Here is a 14,476-nt window from a genome sequence, read left to right on the forward strand (position 1 = left end):
TTCAGCTTTTTACAAAAAAAAAAAAACAAAAATAAATAAATAAAAAAATAATAATAAAATAAATAAAAAAAAAAAAAATATCTCCCAAATTGTATATTTTGTATTTCTTAGTTAATTATAGTTACTAACTTTCTAATTTCTATTCTGTCTGGCTGAAAGACGTTAAACTCAAGCGCTGCTTGGGAGGCAACCCAATTCAGAAGTAGCTGTGAAGGAGTCTACCTACACAGATTTGCTTTCTCTTTCCCTATCTCTTTTTATTTTTTAATTTTTTCTCTTTTGTTTTTATTTTAGGATTTATTTTCATAAATGTCTTCTATCTATGCTTATTTGTTTCATTGCATGCTTATGATTGATTACATTGAGGACAATGCAATATTTAAGTGTGGGGGAAGGGATTTATATTTGAGTCTTTTATTTTGAGTCAGATATATTGGAAAATACAAAAAAATCGAAAAATGTCAAAAATTAAAAAAATTTCGTTGATTTTATTTATTGAGTCTTAGTCCTTTGTTTTTATTTTTGAGTCATAGGATGCCCTTTTAACTGTCTAGGATGAGCTTATATCTCTGAAATTAAGGCTAAAAGAGGATCACAAGATTGGGATAATATTTGATGATATTCTTTGGTTAATTATGATTTATGAAAAGCATATGAATGTGTAGTAGATATGGTGCATGCGTAACTTTGGTACAGAATATGAACATGTGGATGATAAGTTATGATTCATAATAACCCTTGTGAGAATTTGAGCCATGTGCCCTTTCTTTGTTGAGTGATTAATGGAAAAAAAAAATGAATTATACTCTTATTTTCTTGGCGATGATTCTGTTGATCTCATTATTCTTTCATCTTGATTGATTACATGCCATAGATTAAGTTTAATGGACTAGAGAATGCTAGAATTCGCTCTTGTGCTTGTTAAGACGTTTTGTCAATACATGGCCCTGATTCTGGAAAGGATAGAGGCACCTAGGAACTACCACCATTGCCAAATAAGCCTGTGTCCCTATTTGTGCCCGTCGTGGGACCCCCTTAGATAAACCCCTTTGAGCCTACATTAAGCCTTTTCTTTCATCACCCTAAAAATCCTTAACCCCTGAACCTTAGTATAGTTATAATCCTACCCTTTGTTCTAAAAACTTAGTGGAGCTATCTTTTGAGACTTACTACATGATGGTGACAAGGATTAAGAAGAGGTGAAAATTCAAGTGTGGGGGTAGACTTGTCCATAAAAAAAATAAAAATAAAAAAAAAATATAAAAAAAAGAAGAATGTTTATGGATTTTAGTCCCCCATACTTGGTGAGTTTGGAGATTGTTTTGAATTGAAGGCCCACTATCGAAAAATTTGGTCTTTGTCCAATTCACTAGAATCAAAGGGAGTTTAGAATGAAGATGAAGACATTAAGCCCTTTTATAAAGCCTCATGGGTATGACGTTATGCCTTGGTGGATTTCTAGAAGTCTCTCTACATCAACATGAGCTCTGCTAGGTTTTTAGGATACTTTGTTAAAATTCCTTACCCTTTCATTTCTTAAAACCTTGAGCCTTAGCCCCATTACAACCTTTGAGAATACCTTCTTGATCCTTAAGATGGGACAGCCTTTGATGTGGAGATGAGTTACAAGAGTTGAACATATGGCTTGGGTCCATTCGTGCAAGTAGTTGATATCTTTCATGAGATCTTTTAAAAAAAAAAAAAAAAATTATATTCACAAAGTGCTTTTTGTTTCTTATATATGTGAGCTATTTGATTGCCTCAAAATATTTTCTCTCACATATAATTGAGTGATTATAAGCTTTTAAGCATGAGCCTTGAATCTGAGAGAAGAAAGAGTGATTTAAGCATGAGCCTTGAATCTGAGAGAAGAAAGAGTGATATATCCATGTGAGGTTTGAATCATGACTTGTTTGAAATATGTTGAGCTCCACTCACCACCATTGTTTACTCCCAAGTCTTACATGCTTATATGTGGATTATATTTTGTAATTAGCTCTTGAATATCTTGATGATGTGATTCTTGGTTAAGTGCTAATCTTGGTGTCTTGAAAGTATGAGATTTCTGAGACAATATGTTAAAAGGCAATAGAGGTCTTTGTGATGTCAACATCATGGTCTTTGTCTTTGAATTTACTCTTTTATGTGTGACGTTTTTTTTTTCTTTGTGTTTTGCTTTGTGTTTTACGTTTTTGGTTTCTTTGAGTCTTTGTGTTTTTGTTTCCATACTTAGTCATTTTTTTCGTTGGTTTCTTTGTTTTGTGTCATAGTCTTTTTGGTTTGTTAGTTTTTGATTTTGCTAAGGGACTAGCAAAAGCTAAGTGTGGGGGAATTTGATAGGAGCATTTTAATGTGGTATTTTAATAGTTAATTCCTCACATTTTGCTTAGTTAATTCCTTAACGAATCGATTTTTAATTCAATTTTTATTTTTAGGTACATTGGAGTAGATGATGATGAAATAAGTGTTAGGTCCATAAAATGATGGAGAAAAATGGAAATGCACTAAAAATGTCAACTTTACACATTTTCCTACTCCGGCTAGGAGAAACCAAGCCAAGCAAGGAAGAAGGAGCGACCACCTGACCAAATGAACTTCAAATGAGCTGAAACCTTCCAGATCCATTCTAGACATCCTAAGAAACATTTCTTATGAAGAGTGCAAGAGCCAAAAAGAAGTGGAAGGCCTTCAAACAGTCAGCCCAATTTTCTGCAGAAGCAAAACTGGAAAACTGGACCTGTAAGGAGTCCAGCAGAAATTCCGGCCCAAACACATGGAGATAAATTCTGAAAATTTTACAGAATGATCTACACTCATGATGGATCATTTCATATGAAGAAGTCACGGGCAAAATCTGAAGTCTTGGTGGAGAATTAATTGAAGGAAAAATGAGTAGAAAGTGACTCAAACCTAACAAATTCCATTAGTGTTTAAATATTCAAACCTAACAAATTCCATTAGTGTTTAAATATTCAAACCTAATAAATTCCATTAATGTTTAAATGCTCAAACCTAACATATCATCATTTGTTTAAATCCAAATAGTTTTGCTTGGTAGCCTATAAATAGAGGCTACAACAAAGAAGAAAGAACATTCCTTCATCCATTCCATCTTCTTTGTCTCTCCATTTCCTTTCCATTTTCCTTTCCATCCTCTAGTTTCAAGTTTAGTCATCTCCACGAGTTCAAGCAAGGCCAAAGAAGAAGAAGAGAAGCCGTGAGCACTTCCATCCATAGCCATCCTTGAAGCTTGCTTTCGAGTTTCAAGAATCCACAACGTGAATCATCCATCTCATCTTCATCCACGGTGTAATCCTATTCTCCTTTGTAACCTTTGCTTTGAATTTCGTTGGTTATGAACTAGTTGACATATATGTTTGAACAAAGTATTATTTCTGGAATTTTTATGATTAATTGAGAATTTTCAGATTCATATATTGTGATTCGAGAGTTGCTTATGTGGGTTTGTTTAATTAAATTTGCGTTATAGATAACTTTTGTATTTTAATCTTATGTGGTTGCAAACACTTAGGGTTTCGATATGAATGGTGCTAGGTTTAAGAACATGAAATCGACTTTTCGTTTTGTGTAAACTTGAATCAAAGTAGTAAAGGTTTTGTACAAAGATCGAATTTAATTAAAGAGAATTGCAATTAGGTGGACTTTTCCATACTAAGTTGTACACTTGAGTTGATAGCCTTTCTCTATGTGTAATGCGTTAAACATGACATGATTGACTAGCTTTCTAGGGTTTGATTGCATGTTTGATAGGATTAATCTAGGTGCTTTCGCTTAGGTTAATTAGCATTGAAAAGTAAAAAATGGGAATTCATTTGCTTTCGAATGTTTCACATGATCAACTCCTTTCTCATGACTTAGATGAACAATATTAGGGTTTGAATCAATTTTAATCATAAGTTTCGGTTTTGATCTTTGTTCCTTCATTCCATTCGTATTTTTATGTTTTTGCATTTTAATTGTTTTTGTTAACTTAGTTTCATTTTCGAAAAAACCAAAAACAAAATCCCCCCTTTTTGTGTAAAATGTTTATATTTTGTGAATACATTTGTGAATATTATACTTTGTTTTAATTTTAATTGTTTAATTGTTTGACAATGACAGGTGTACCCTCAATCCCCGGAATAGAACGATCCCTATTTGCTTATACTACTAACGATCTTTTCAGGGTTAAATTATGCGCTTGCTTTGAGCGTATCATCTCATTATCTCCCTGCTGGACCTTTAACAGGCCCTTTGGTGTGTGTATCCCATCGGTGCGTAAGATGAATCGAGCCACAAACTTGTCAGCTAACTCCTTGAAGTTCCCTACAGAACCGACCGGCAGTTCGTAGAACCAACTCAAAGCCTCCCCTGACAAAGTTTCTTGGAACATATTACAACACACCTCATCCGTATATCCCTTGGCGCTTGTTTGCGAACGGAAGGCCTGTAGGTGCTGATAGGGGTCTCCAACCCCCGTGTAGTCAATCTTCAGTGGCTTCGACATATCCGCTCGAATGGCTCCTCTGACTTGTTGGGTGAAAGGACCCGGGCGGTCCTCGTAGGTGGCCAGGGCCCTCCATGTGTCCCTGTTTTCTGTGGCCTGCACCCTTGCCTGCAGAGCATGCAAAGAGTTGCTCATTTGCACAAGTAATGCCGTGTTTGCGTCGGTTACCGGGGGAATATTCGGTACTGGCTGTGGCAACGGTGGTGGTGGTAGATGCCTCAAGCTTTCCGGAAATAACTCTACCGGTACTTGGATTACCCGCTGGGCAGCGTTCCCGCCCGTTGCTGGTTGGGATGCCCTAGCCAGAGCCTGGGTGAGCGCCTCGTTGTGCTGATGCCTACGGTCCAGTGCTCGGGCCAGCGCTGTGTTTTCATCTTCCAGCTCCTGGATTTTCTGTTGCGTAAGGCGGTTTGTTTCCCTATCGGTACTCTGTTGTTCCCGATCGATCCTGGATTGTTCCCTGAAGGCTGCTATCTCCGCCCGCATGGACTCCAATTCCGATACCGGAGACACTTGGTCCGGGACATGCGGGTCCGAGGATCCGAGACCATGAATTTCTTCAACACCTGGTGCTTCTGCTGATGAAGTACCCGGAGAGAATATCAGTGCCCGGGCGACACTTCTATCCCCTCCTGCCGTTCCTTCCGGCTCAGTCATGATTTCTACCCCTATCTGGCGCGCCAATGTTTCTGGTGGCTTTCTCCGGGTACCTCACACAGAATGCTATACCGCCTGGGGTACCGATGCACCTCCTAAATCCTGTACCAAGAACACACGCTTAGAGGGGTAAACCGTACCGGACGGTTTACACCTCTCCGATGCCTGAGTGAGAAGCTAATATAGGTGTACAGTAAGTAAATAGTAGACAAAGGAGTTATTACCCGTAAAAGGTGGTTGTGCTAATGCCTTTATACTCGAGCATGTGAAGGAAGTCTCCCCCATCTTCGATGTGGGACACTAGTTGTTCTTCTGATGCCATATCAGTCCTGTGTGTAAATAATTGGGCTGTGCTGACCTTGCCCAGGGTCCTCCTGGGTGCCCGGGGTGGCATCCCCAATGAGCCCCGCCATGGTGGGTCGTGAACCCGGCCCATGGCATAGTACATGGGAGTACCGATGGGCCCAGCAGATAGTGCCAAACTTAGTTGAGACTTCCCTAGTATGTACATCAACATATTCAAAGTCCAATACAAATCAATTAAGCATTTAATGCCTCCATTAAGCTTTGGCTGAATAGATCGAGATACTTTTTAGTTCCTTTCTCTGGGCATTAAGGCTTATAATGCTACCATTAACAGAAAAAAAAAAAAAAAAAAAAAAAAAAAAAAAAACAAGAAGAAGATCAGTAGCGTTCTAAATCCAAAACAACTTAACAACATAACAAAGATATGAGTACCATGTTCATATAGTTATCAACGAACAACATAACTAACAAATCTGATTTTTACAAAAAAAAAAAATTGAATCAATTAACTGATCCTTCCATGGCGGGCAGGAGAGGAAGAGCAGACCATGGGATCCATGGAAGGGGAGGATCCAATTGGAGAGAGAAAGAGGTTCTGGAAATCTGTGAGACGATGAGATCGGTGAGTGAAGATGAGGCGATGCGATCAGTGAGTGAAGACGAGGCGATGAGATCGGTGAGACGATGGTCATGAGGAAGGTTCTGGATTTCAAAGATGAGAAGCTTCAAAGAATCAAAGGAAGAAAAGAGAGAATGGAGTTCTTGTAACCAAAAAAGAAGAAGAGAGAAATGGGGTTATGCGGTTGAGTGAAAAGAGAAGTGAGGAGAGAGAGTAGGGTTAGGAATTAATATTAGAGAGAATGATTTGGTGTGGGGAGGTCTATACTAGTAATGAAGACTAACAACATAAAAATTTACTATATACTAATTCTCAGTTAACTGTTCATCGGCTTAGTAACAGTACCGGCTCAAGCCGAGCCGACAATGTGAAATTACGGTTTTGCCCTCCATTCTTTGCTTAATTGCGGTTTGCTGTTTGGCCTGGGTATAAAAGGCGCTGAGGTGGCAGAAACGATGCTTTTTCCCTTTCTTCGTTCTTGGCTGATCTCTGCGTTTCTGTTGTTGATAGAGTGAAGGAGAGGGAGAGAATTGTAGAGAATAGGTGCTGTGTGAGAGAATTGCAGAGAATAGGTGCTGTGTGTTGTGATCGTGTTTGTTTTCCTTTTTATGGTTTTGTTTCGGTGGACGCGACCTTTTTTCTTTCTCCTCTGCGTTCTTGGGAGAGAGTTGCAGAGAATAGGTTCTGCATGTTGTGATCGTGTTTGTTTTCTTTCCATTTAGGGTTTGTTTGTTCCTTGCATGTGACTGATTTGGGTTTTCGGTGATGCAGGAGTTCATGTTAGTAACGAGAGGGAAGACGAAGATTGGAATTAGATCGAGGAAAGCAGGAGAGTACTTTCTTTGGCAATTTTGTTTTGTTGGCGATTTCGGGTTTGTTGGAAACTCAGGTGCATATGATTTGCTTCAATGGATTAATGTTTTCTTTCACTTTTCTACCTGTTGTAATCGGTGTTTGTTTTGTTTTTGTTGGGTCAAGGAGGTGTTGGGCTCATTGTCGCGATCTTCTGTCTCTCTCTCATTCTCTTCGTTTTTGGCTGGGTTCTTCGCATGTAGAGGTATGTAGTTGTTGGTTTTTTTTGTTCTTTTTTTCCACCATTTGTTCCATTCAATTGTATTACAAGGTTTCAATTTACAGATTCTCAAAATCAGTTATATGCATATAATACATATTAACCTCATAAATTGAATTTCAAGTAAGATTTTCTCAAACAAACATGGCTCTCGAAATGAACCTAATGTTACTAATTGAAAACCCGATGAAGGTTATAAGAGTTAGCTGATTGGGTACCTTTTTCTTGCAGATGGGTAGCTGAGAAAGATGAGATTATCCACTTTCCGACTGTCAAGATGAAGAGGAAGCTCCCCATTTCAATCACATCCACGATCACGTAATCTGCTCTAGCTCATCAAGGAAATTCAGTACAGTATATCTCAAGCTAAGACCAATCATGGGGATATCATTGAAGCCAACTAGCCATGGAGGTTCTCAAAAAATTGGATGCAAGTGGGTGATGAATGAATCCAACTCTAAGTCCCTAATCCATTAATTTTGGTGTTTGATCTGATAACTACTGTACTCTGAAATTTGGCCCAATTCTGCATAGGGGCTCCAGTGCCATCCCTCAATAATATTGAGCTGGTGGAGCCAAACTATGGTACCATAATTTCATAACAAAAGGAAATTTATCTAATCTGTTTGTTGTTATATGCTGTGCTTACTCCAATGGGTTTTGGCATTGATTATAGCTATCGTTGTTTTTTTTGTCAGCTATTATCTCTATTTAAACAGTTGTCTTTATGATTTATTTTTCAATTATACAGTTTTGCATTTCTTGGATTGATTAGTTTGTGGTGGATTTGCAGCTTCTAAACAATGCTAGGCGTTTTGCTCTGTTTCACTCTGCTCTTTTGGTTCCAACTCTGTAAATGTTTCTTTCTATGGCTCCTATTCTATATTTTATTTGAGATTGATGGTTTTGTTGACATGTATATGCTGATTATATGTAGGGAGAAAGTGATAGTGGTATTGGTTAAGTCAATGAAGAATCCAAGGACTGCTCTTATCAAGACCTCCGAAGTCAATGAAGAATCCAAGGACTGCTCTGATCAAGACCTCAATCATGGCTGGCTTCAGCTGATATCTTCAATGCCTTTGGTGACAGTTCGCTCGACTCCACCACCCCTGATGCATTTGACCAATTGGTGTGTATCCAATCGTGTTGTACTACTTCTCAATTTTGATCATCATATTAACAGCTTGGATTGCATGATGGGTTTTTGCAACTGTTGCAATTGCTGCTGGAGGCCTCACAATACAAGACGTTTGTTTGTGAAGAAGCAGACAAGGCACTAAGAGCAGTGGTGAAGTATTTGACAACTCTGCCTCTACTTCATAGGCTTAAAGGCTATGTCACCCATGCCCACCTCAAAGTCAGAGCCAAAGCTGCAATATCCATCTAGATTTTTGTTTTCAGACCTGTTTGATGACTCAATCTGTACATGTTGTTTTGTTTTCAGGAAGCTATAAGAAGCAGAAGAGGAATCAGTCATGGAACAAGAAATCAAGGTCAAAACATTCACTACTGATTTAACTTAAAGGTTGAGAATTTAGCATGTTAGTTCTTCATGGGCATGTATTACTGAATCATGTAAACGAATGATGATAATCAAAATGTAACAGTAGGATGGTCTGTTGCTACCAAAACCAAGAACAAATGTTCTAATTCTATAAGGATTCAACAATACCAGCTCATAAAATGAAGAAAAAGGTCAGAAGATTGTTCCTGTAATGTTAATTAGTTAATCAAGTTAGTCTAATATGCTAGAGTCCTGTTGTCTTGAAAAATACCATCACAAATCCTGACCCTTGCTCATTCTGGATTCCATCTTTCTTTACTTTACTTATTCCATGCAGGTCAAGCTTTCAGGGAAGTTGCCTTCAGAAATAAGATATGAAACAGCATCCTGCAGATATGTGTGGTATGTATGACATGATCATATGATATTTACTTGCATTATATTGCTGATTTATTTGGACAAAACCAGAAGTGAACACAAACTTTTTAAGAAAGTTAAAAGTGTGAATAAGCTGGGGTTGTATGCTCTTTTCTGAATGAGCCTAAGCATCCTAATAGTAATCTGGTGATTCTGAAGCAGCTTATTTAAAAATGTAGTCTCATTTTTTTGTTTGAATTATGGCCCAATTTTGTTGAGATTCATAGCATAAATGCCCTTGATGAGTCTGAAAGTTAGGATTTACCTTTGGAGAGCTGACTTTAAATCAGGCTCTTCTTTGTCCTTGAATGCATTGCTACCTATAACGGGTTTAAATTCAATTGAGGTAGTGCTTTCCTTCCTGCCCATCTACCAACTTAGGAACCGAAAACCTTAGCATATTATCCCACCAAATTCCTAACAGATCAGAAGTTACAGGGACAAATACTTTTTCTCCCTTCTTTAGTTTGCATACTTTGAAAAAATCACTATATGTTGCAACTTGCAAGTCCAGTGAAACATGCAAAAGCAAATAAGCACAATAATGCAGTTTTGAGAAAACAAGTATTCCTTCTAAATTGTCATGGTTAAAAATGGCACTTAAGTGGATGTTGTTTTGGCATTATATGCTGTTTGATTTTTTGTTCTTCTCTAACCTCATGCCAGTCTGTACTACACATTTCAGAGAGATTTTCTTCTCTTTTTTTAATGCAGGCTAAAATCTTCTTATGCCCAGCTGAAAGTATTAAAATTAATGGTTACCAAAATACTATTTTACTTTCTCTTATACCAGTAGAAGAATTATAAACATGGTACATATACGAATTATTTCTATTTTTTTCTTCTTCTATATGATTTGGCTGTTCATCTTTTATAAATGAGAAGGGAGGATTCAACACTTCAGATCTTAAGAGTTACTACTTATCTCTAACAACAGTTCAGTCACTGTAAATATTTTGAAAGATCAAGAGAACCAAAGTTCAAAATTTGATGAATTCAACTAACAACAAACGACAAAAGAATGCAGGCAATTTCATAGTATGTATAGAGACCTAGGTAATTGATACGCTACTTTTTAGGCAATTACCTGACCATCTCATTTTTAAGAACTTCTAGCTTTTTATGCTCACTCATTGCTTGGAGAATGATATGTTTTTTGCTGCTGTTACTTTTATCAAATGCCAGCAAGTTCCTATGCTTAAAGATACTTTCAAAAATATACCTCATCGAAAAATAATACCATTTCTCCCTTTGAGTCTGAATAAATATGTTGTGAATTACATTGTTGTTTTCTTTCGCTTTTTCAGATCTTCTCTTAAAAAGAAAAGGGCTTATGTTTTTTGCTGCTGTTGCTTTGTTTTGAGCTTTTTAAGTATCTCAGTTTCTTATTTTCAGTTAGGTATGTTAGATTCTTATTTACCTTTCACATCTCTCTGTGTTATTCGGTATATTTAGCTTCCAAAGTCCCTTTACAATTCTTAACTAATGAGTAAAAAAAACAATAAACAATTAATGTCAGTTTCATGAATTTTTTTCTAAAGTTAAGTTCGTTCTTTAATTTTTGTTTATCTATTCACACATGACTAATATACATCTTCTTTTACCTTTGTTGCAATATGGATTTTAGTTTTTGTACGAAATGGTGAAAGGTTAGAAATCTGATAATCCATTACTTCTCAATTTAACTGTATGTTATATCGATGGGGCATTTATGAGAATCTCTTAGATTGTTGGTTGTTCTGGAATTGAAGACTTTATAATAGAATTTAACATGTAAATGCATATACATGTAATTCTTTAAATTCCAGGTTTTGATATCCATATTGAGTTGTAAAACCGTTTCTATTATCTACATTAACCTAAAGCAGTCTCTCATATCATAACAAACATATAAAAACGCAATCCAATTTAAGATAAGAGATTATTGATTTGGCTCCTGTGCTTCGTTTTGGTTTGTTTGTTTTCTTATTTTCAGTCAGTTTTTTTTTTCTTCCTATGTCATTGTACTTTGTTTTTAACCAGCAAATTGATATATGTTTGTTGTCTTAGAATCCGTCTTTTTCTGATTTGAAATTGTGATTGTTCCAATGCTTTGATGGCTTAGTTTGCTGATCTACTTTCTTAGTAATCATTTTCTAGGAAAATGTGATCAGCAGGTGCAGTTTCTATAAGCTGTGGATATGGATGTAGTAAATATTGTTTGAGGATCTTGGGAAAATTTGTTCATGTTCTCATTGATAAGTTGTTCATAATGTCAGCCATCTTAATAAGTGAAATTATGTGTGTTTGCAGGTGATTATTTAGAGCAACAGACTAATTTCACTGTTGTGACTGCAAGTACTAAATAAGAGAAGTGGTCGCGGCTCATTATTTTCTTTCTTTCATTCTTTCTATGGGTTGTGTTAATCTGTAATATCAAAAATCCACAATGCATACCAAGCACACAAAACCAAAGACCAATTCCTTTTGCTGAAATCCCCAAACCAAGTTTGATGTGATTCTGGTGAAGAATTTCAAGTAACCTGCTTTAATCCCGCGGCAAAGCGCTGGGGATTGCATTTCAATTTTGCGATTTCTGTCAGGTACTTCCAGTAAAATAACACCATTGCAGCTGGAAGGCTTGCTGACCTTAGGGAGCACATCAAGACTTTGGTTGGTAAATGTTTCCCTTGATATATTTAATGAAGGACATGATCAGGTTGATTTCTGTGCTGCATATTCACCTTCTTGCCTTTGCAATAGTTTACATTATTCTTTGGCTATACAAAATATTGTACTTGATGTACAGTAATAATCCCTCAGAATCTCCTGCACTGCTTTAATTTTTCAGGTAAAATGTTGCATTTGGAAAAGGAAAAAATGGACTGAAATATCATGTCACTTTTTGTGTAAATAGAAATGGAGGCAGCAACTTTTTGTACAACCTCCACAGCTAATCATCACTAGGCTAACAACCTCTCAGCAACTGATGTCACTTTTGATATAGTCACTAGGTTAGCCTATAAGTAGATCACTGTATTTTGGAGAAGCTTTGTAATATATATTTGAACATTACCAGAACATCTATATTAATGGTGATGTTAGCTCCTGATATGGAGCATGAATGGATATTTTTTGAGAAGCTGTTTTAACAGCAGTTGTATTATATATATGAACTAAATTTTCTATCTTTCAAAACTTGCACAGTCCGTTCCAAAACCCGCAGCAACGCGCGGGCATGTATACTAGTAATATCTATTTTATAGCCAATAGTATAGAGACACATGTCTTTTTTTAATGTCAAACGGCCTAACGGGCTTTTTCATTTATGAAAGTCCAGGCCCGAGCCCGAACCGTATTTCGAAAGTTAAAGCCCGGCCCGGACTGTTTTGACGAAAAAAAAATAGGGCCCGGCCCGTACGGGTCAGGCTTTCACGGGCCGGTCCGGGTTTGCGAGTTTTCGGGCTTAAATGCCCAACCCTAGTGAAATGGGGTCAATGGTGTTCTTCTTTTCCACTTGTCCACAGCCACCAAGACGATCCCAAGTCCCAACAACCTCATTTCCAAGCATTGTGCTTAAAGCTCAAATTTGATCAACAAAAATGAAACCCAGAATCAATACAATTCTGGGTAGTTAGTTTCTTCTTCTCTCTATGGGCTACTAATATTCATTGAATACTACTAATATTCATTGAATATTAGTTCTTGATTTTGGATAGGGACAACAAATCAATTCCATGAGATGAGGCTTATTAAATAGGAGTAAAACAAGTGCAGTGCAGAGTAACTGATTTCCACATTTCTTAACTCTTGAAAAAGTTCCTTTGCTTTAATTTTAAATTAATTGAAAATCAGTTGAACCAAAAACAATTAGCATGTAGAATTGCTCCAGTCACCCATTCCTACCAGAATCATGTATCTCGAAACCCATAATTGGTATGGGTTCTAACTTATCAGAAGAGAAAGATGTTGCTGGGTGTGTTTTCGAGGACATTATTTTGAAAGGTGAGGGTATTTTGGGAAATTTTGCTGGGTTAAACTAAATTTTATTCAATACAAATAATTAGCTGGGTACACTTAGAATTTTGTTGGGTACATTTAGAAAGACCCATTGTTAATTGTTGTATATCATATATGAATTTTCCCTGACACTCACATGAAATTAGTGAAAGATTTTTCTCTAGTTCAAACTTTAACATTTGTACTAGTTAATTTTTTCTAAATTAACGTATGTATTTTCTTACACACTCAGTTAAAATGGTTAGGCCTGGCTTTTTATTTTTCTCTAGTTCAAACTTTAACGTATGTACCTAATAATTTGTTCTGAACTAACGTCTATATTTATTAATTTTTCTAAACTAACGCATGTATTTTCTTACACACTCACGTGAAAATGGTTAGGCCTCTTTAACGTATGTACCTAATAATTTTTTCTAAACTAACGTCTACATTTATTAATTTTTCTAAACTAACGCATGTATTTTCTTACACACTCACGTGAAAAATGTTAGCCCTGGCTTTTTATATTTCTCTAGCTCAAACTTTAACGTCTGTACCTATTAAGTTTTTCTGAACTAACGTCTGTGTCTATTAATTTTTTCTAAACTAACGCATGTAAGTATTTTCTTACACACTCATGTTAAAATGGTTAGGCTTGGTTTTTTATTTTTCTCTAGGTCAAACTTTAACGTCTATACCTATTAATTTTTTCTGAACTAACGTCTGTATCTATTAATTTTTTCTAAACTATCGCATGTATTTTCTTACACACTCACGTGAAAATGATTAGGCCTGGCTTTTTATTTTTCTCTAGCTCAAACTTGAACGTTTGTACCTATTAATTTTTTATGAACTAACGTCTGTATCTATTAATTTTTCTAAACTAATGCATGTATTTTCTTACCACTCATGTGAAATTAATGGTAAGGTTTGGTTTTTATTTTTCTCTAGTTCAAACTTTAATGTATGTACCTAATAATTTGTTCTGAACTAACGTCTATATTTATTAATTTTTCTAAACTAATGCATGTATTTTCTTACACACTCACGTGAAAATGGTTAGGCCTCTTTAACGTATGTACCTAATAATTTTTTCTAAACTAATGTCTACATTTATTAATTTTTCTAAACTAACGCATGTATTTTCTTACACACTCACGTGAAAAATGTTAGCCCTGGCTTTTTATATTTCTCTAGCTCAAACTTTAACGTCTGTACCTATTAATTTTTTCTGAACTAACGTCTGTATCTATTAATTTTTTCTAAACTAATGCATGTAAGTATTTTCTTACACACTCATGTTAAAATGGTTAGGCTTGGCTTTTTATTTTTCTCTAGGTCAAACTTTAATGTCTATACCTATTAATTTTTTCTGAACTAACGTCTGTATCTATTAATTTTTTTCTAAACTAT

The 14,476-nt window shown here is 36.1% G+C and overlaps 1 long non-coding RNA gene across 8 annotated transcripts; it reads left to right on the forward strand.

Annotated features, from left to right (window-relative positions):
- The first annotated feature begins 6,560 nt into the window (after nt 1–6,560).
- LOC133722092 (uncharacterized) lies at nt 6,561–12,108 on the forward strand. 8 transcript variants are annotated; one of them, XR_009852461.1, is made up of 9 exons: nt 6,561–6,770; nt 6,861–7,146; nt 7,393–7,595; nt 7,955–8,013; nt 8,099–8,521; nt 8,609–8,657; nt 9,006–9,070; nt 11,378–11,741; nt 11,916–12,108. It is a non-coding gene; the product is annotated as an uncharacterized LOC133722092 (long non-coding RNA). The 8 variants fall into 8 exon arrangements; XR_009852462.1 differs by having other exon boundaries at nt 11,378–11,737; XR_009852466.1 differs by lacking the exon at nt 11,916–12,108 and adding an exon at nt 8,772–8,859 and having other exon boundaries at nt 8,609–8,689; nt 11,378–11,888.
- Nucleotides 12,109–14,476: the final 2,368 nt, after the last annotated feature.

Source organism: Rosa rugosa, chromosome 7, assembly GCF_958449725.1.
Source record: "Rosa rugosa chromosome 7, drRosRugo1.1, whole genome shotgun sequence".
Lineage (NCBI taxonomy): Eukaryota > Viridiplantae > Streptophyta > Magnoliopsida > Rosales > Rosaceae > Rosa > Rosa rugosa.